The sequence below is a fragment of the Bubalus bubalis genome, chromosome 3, assembly GCF_019923935.1.
Source record: "Bubalus bubalis isolate 160015118507 breed Murrah chromosome 3, NDDB_SH_1, whole genome shotgun sequence".
NCBI lineage: Eukaryota > Metazoa > Chordata > Mammalia > Artiodactyla > Bovidae > Bubalus > Bubalus bubalis.
Genome location: NC_059159.1, coordinates 72,888,345 through 72,894,344, shown reverse-complemented (window position 1 = coordinate 72,894,344; position 6,000 = coordinate 72,888,345).

The window sequence follows — 6,000 nt, the reverse complement described above, 5'->3', positions numbered from 1 at the left end:
TGGGATGGGGTGGGACGGGGGGGGGGGGAGGGAGGTTCAAGAAGGAGGGGACATATATGTACCTATGGCTGATTCATGTTGATGTATGGCAGAAACCAACACAATATTGTAAAGCAATTATCCTCCAATTAAAAATAAACAATTTTTAAAAAATCCCATTTCACATCAGGCAAATTTATGAAAAGAGGGAAGAAAAAAATAACAAAAAGTCTTTCCGGGGGGCTTTTAGGGTGATGGAAATGTTGTTTCTTGATCTGAAAACAAGTAACTGGGTGTGTTCAGTTCAGGAAAATTCATTACACTGTACACTTTTGGTATTTGCATCTCTATGTGTGTGTGTGTGTGTGTGTGTAACACTTTACCAAAAGGGAGGAAAGCAAATTGCAGAACTGAAGCAATATATAAATTACATAAAAATATAACAGTGTTTTTAAAATTAAAAATAAAAACCAAAAAATCCTGACAATAAACTGTAAAGATGTTCCTGTGTTGTTTGTGATAGGGTTTGTTTGGTTTTTTTCTTAATGGTACATAGTATGCTGCTGCTGCTAAGTCGCTTCAGTCGTGTCCAACTCTGTGCGACCCCATAGACAGCAGCCCACCAGGCTCCCCCGTCCCTGGGATTCTCCAGGCAAGGACACTGGAGTGGGTTGCCATTTCCTTCTCCAATGCATGAAAGTGAAAAGTGAAAGTGAAGTCACTCAGTCGTGTCCGACTCCTAGCTACCCCATGGACTGCAGCCTACCAGGATTCTCCAGGCAAGAGTACTGGAGTGGGGTGCCATTGCCTTCTCCGGTACATAGTATTCCATATAGTACAAATGCAGAATAGTTTTTGTTTTGTTCTGTTTTTAATTAATTTTTTGGGCTACACTGGGTTTTCATTGCTTTGAGCAGTCTTTATCTAGTTGCGGTGAGCAGGGGCTACTCTCCTGTTGGGAGCACAGGCTTCAGCAGCTGTGGCACATGGATGCAGTAGTTGTGGGACACAGGCTTAGTTGCTCTGCAGCATGTGGAATCTTCCTGCGCCAGGGATCAAACCCATGTCCCCTGCACTGGCAGGCAGATTCTTTACCACTGGATCACTAGGGAAGTCCTGTGATAAGGTTGTAAAATAAATTTTAAATCATTTGAAAGAAGAAATAAAATAAACCTCTTGCCAGCTCCCAGGAAGCTTTAAGACTTGGGCCAGGAAGAGGGAGGCTCTGTTCCTTCTGCATGAAATAGTAGGATTTTTGAAAGGTCCTCCTTTGTCCCTGCTCTTCTCCCTGTCATACTACTGAGGGTCAGATGCTGAGCCAGCGCAGGCCCATTATGGGAACTCCCTGGCAGTCCACTGGTTAGGACTCTGTGCTTTCACTGCTGAGGGCCTGGGTTTCAATTCCTGGCTGGGGAACTAAGATCCTATAAGCTGGGCAGCCTGGCCAAAAAAAAAAAAAAAGGGAGAGAGAGACAGTTTATTAGGATATTCTGCAGAATTAGTACAAGCAAAATTCACATTGCTCAAGAATTCAGGATTAGCTAAGCAATCATCCTGAAAAGCCAGGAGACAGAAGTTTCTGCTCATCTCAGGGCACTGGTGGATTACCCGTGCTCATCTCCAGAGCTTGGGGTCAAGGAAGCAACCAGTCTCCAGGGGCTGCAGGAAAGAGCACTGGCCACCCGCGTCCTAGCCTTTGCCTAGCCTCAGTGACTCAAGTAGCTGAGTGACCAGAACACCTCTTCTTTAAAATGATGAGTAGTGGGCTTCCCTGGTGGCTCAGTGGTAAAGAATCTGCCTGCCAATGCAGGAGGCACGGGTTCAATTCCTGATCAGGGAAGATCCCACATGTATCGCACAGCAACTAAACCAATGAGCCACAACTGTTGAGCCTGCGCTCTAGGGCCTGGGAGCCGCAATTACTGAAGCGCACCCACCGTAGAGCAGAGCCCATGCTCTGCAACAAGAGAAGCCACTGCCTGTGCCTCACAACTAGAGAAAAGCTTGAGAAGCAACAAGGCAGCACAACCATAAATAAATAAATTAAATGATTTTAAAAAATGATGAGTAGACACTGGCAAGGAGAAGGCAATGGCACCCCACTCCAGTACTCTTGCCTGGAAGATCGCATGGACAGAGGAGCCTGGTAGGCTGCAGTCCATGGGGTCGCTAAGAGTCGGACACGACTGAGCAACTTCACTTTCACTTTTCATTTTCATGCACTGGAGAAGGAAATGGCAACCCACTCCAGTGTTCTTGCCTGGAGAATCCCAGGGACGGGGGAGCCTGGTGGGCTGTCATCTCTGGGGTCGCACAGAGTCGGACATGACTGAAGCAACTTAGCAGTAGCAGCAGCAGACACTGGCAAAGGTCTCTTCTGGCTTGATAATTCAGTCATTTTGTGATTTAGTGATGCTAAGAGAAGCGTTCGTTGTCTTAACGAAACTGCAAAGAAGTAAACAACACATCCACTCAGGAAAGAATAGTGAAGCAGTTTTTAAAAACATCACAAGGCCAGGGGCCCAGATGGGCGATGCAAGGCAAATATATGTATATAACTAATGTCAAAGATGAGTGTGAGCAGGCTGTGGGAGTTGGTGATGAACAGGGAAGTCTGGCATGCGGCAGTCCATGGGGTTGCAAAGAATCAGACACCACTGAGCAACTAAATTGAACTGAACATCAGAGATAATGCCAGAACACGAGGCTCCACCAGCAGCAGCAGGAGTGAGCTGAAATTATGGGGCTGGAAATGCAGGCCAGCTTTATGAACAGGACACGGGAAAAACACGTGATGACACATGCGCACCCAGATAGAAGTAAACATGCAAAGTGGGTTGCTGCTGCTTTTCGATTCCATCAGCGCTGTGCTATGATTGGGAAGACCTTTTACACAAGGCTTTAGAATTTCAGGGAAAGTGCAGATCTTGTTCATATTCACACTCTCTGGTGGTGCAAAGGGGTAAAGGAGAGAGCGACAGATTCTATCTGTTACAGAGTGTCAAGGAATCAGACAAACCACTCTGACTTCAGTGTCCTCAACTGTAAAATGAGGGCCATGCATAATAAAACTTCCTCAAAGGGTGATTATGATCTACCTCTCAGAGCATGCAAGCTCCTGCTCAATAGAGTGACTAGTATTACTTATTCTATTATTCGTTGTTGCTAAATCCTTAAGTCCTGTTGACTCTTTGTGACCCTCAAGGACTGCAGCCGACCAGGTTCCTCTGTCCGTAGGATTTCCCAGGCAAGAATACTGGAGTGGGTTGCCATTTCCTTCTCCAGGGGATCTTCCCAACCCAGGGATCAAACCCTCATCTCTTGCATTGGCAGGCAGATTCTTTACCACTGAGCCGTATTACTTACTACACTACGACGAAGCTCCAGAAAGTCACTCAGAGTCCCTTCAGCCACTCAGATTTGGGGAATCTAGTATTGTGACTTGCCAAGCAAGTCCTGCATGGAGAGGCACTCCAGTTTTGGAGAAGAAGGGATTTTTTTTTTTTTTCCTCTTGGCATTTTGAATTCACCTTTATTATAGCTCTTATCCATTTAAATGTTAATATTTTGTGGGATGAGGTGAGAGTGAAGTCACTTGTATGCACAGTGTTGTTTGTTTTCTATTTTATTCTCTAAGGTTTATTCTCGAAGGTTCCAGCAATATGGGACTTATTAAAAAATTATGTATGTATTAATTTTATTTTTGGCTGTGTCTGGTCCTAGTTGTGGCATGCGGGACCTCTCCTTGCGGCACGATGCAGTCTCTTCCGTGGGGCGCTGGAGCTGTCATGGAGCACAGGCTTAGTCACCCCGGGGCATGTGGGATCTTAGTTCCCAGACCAGGGATTGAACCTACATCTCCCACATTGGAAGGCAGACTCTTAACCACTCAACCACCAAGGAAGTCCCTATATGGGACTTTTTAAAAGAATTGAAATGTATCTGACATATAACATTGTGTAAGTCGGACTGATACATTTACAATGTGATTACCATCGGAGCATTAGCTAGCACTTTGATCACATCATAAAACTACTGAATTTTTGTGGTGGGAAGAATTAAGATCTAGTTTCTTGACAAGTTTGTTCATAAAACAATATGGTTGTCCATAATCCCTGTACTGAGCCCTAGATCTCCAGGACTTATTCATCTATAGTTGCAAGCATGTATGTATCATTACGGTGGACCAATGGTAAAGAATCCGCCTCACAATGCAGGAGATGCAAGAGACTCAAGAGATGTAGGTTCAGTCCCTGGGTGGGGAAGATCCCCTGGAGTAGAAAATGGCACCAAGCTCCAGTATTCTTTCCTGGGAGATTCCATGGACAGACGAGCCTGGTGGGCTAGTCTGTGAGGTTCCAAAGAATCAAGACATGACTGAGTGCGCACACACACACACACACACACACACACCCTTAAACAATACCTCCCCTAATCTGCCACCCCCCAGACCCTGGTAACCACCATTCCATTTTTACCAGTTTTTTTAGATTCCACGATATCTTACGGTATTTGTCTTTCTCTGTCTGGTTTATCCCACCTAGCATAATGCCCTAAAGACTGAATTATGTATATCTGGTATCTTCTTTAGCCATTCATCCTTCTACCTGTACTTAGGAAGCAGAGATTTCTTTTCTTCCCCCCACCTCCCTACCTTTGCCACAGGGCTTGTGAGATCTTAGTTCCCCCACCAGGAAATGAACAAAGTCCCCAGTAGTCTGGCTGGAACCCAGGCCCTTGGCAGTGAAAGTTCCAAGTCCTAAGAACTGGATGGCCAGGGAATTCCCCCCTCCCACCCACCACCCCGAATTCTTAATAGGAATAATTACTTAACACCTGCACTTTGAGGCCTGATCCCAGGGGAGTCTCTGCATCTATTAGCAGGCTGCATCCTGAGTATTTCAACATACTGTGAAGGAAGCTTACCTGGAGGGAGGAGGGCAGCAGAGGTCTGAAAGAGAGAATTCCGGCTGATTCCTCTTTCATCTTTAAGATAACCCATTGGGTGGTATCCTTTCAAAACTTCAGGGGAACAGAAAATGGCCAGGAAACTGAGAATCAAGAACTGGCCAAAGTCCCCAAGTAGTCTGAATGTCTGAGTCCAAAAGGCTCTGAAATTTTCTTCACGTTTTTAATGAAAGGAGGCACGTGGAGCAGAGGTTTGGTGCCTAGGAGAGACCGGGTTACCTATTCAAGACCTCGGAGTCTTTCTCTGATCAGTATGCATGGATGTAGTAAATCTGGCCATTCATTCAGTGCGACTGGAAATATAAATTAGCACAGTCTTTGTGGAGAACAATTTAATATTAAGAATCAGGAACTTTAAAAATATTTTTATCCTTTGAATCTTTAAAAAATACGGTTACATTTTGCTACAGCTGGGCAATGTTAGCACAGAACCATAGAAACGACGTGTTCATGGATATGGGAAATATTTTCAAGCTATTAAACACAAAAATCAAGATACCCCAAATAATTTACAGAGAATTATTAATTATGTAAAAAGAAAAAAATACATAACCTCATGTGAAGAAATATCCCCAAATGTCGATTGTTTGCTTGCGGTTAGTGGAATGATGGGTACTTTTTCTTTTTCCCTCTTTCTTTTTGGTCTGATTAGTTACACTTCTGTACTGGGCCCAGTTTATACACTAAGTACATTTTACTTTGATTATGTGGTGGCAGGCGGAGGTTGAAGCCGACCTCAAATCACCTTGGGTTCCTTCCCAATTCTTTGAATCAGGTTAATTTCCTCCTGGTTAATTTCCCCCTTTTAAAAGTGTGGAAGCGTCCGCAGGGCCCTTCAGAGGAGCTCAGGGAGGCTGGAAAGAAGATTCGAAAGGGTGAGGCGCAGCGAGGAAGGCGGGCTTCCGCGCATTCCTGCCCCGCCATCAGCGCCGCCCGGCGGTCCTGCCCGGCGCGTCCCGACTCGTTTGCACCCAGGACGCCCCCAGACCGCGCGGGGCCACGGCTGCCAAGACCCTGGGCGGCCCGACGGCCCCGCTCCGCCTCGCCCCAGGC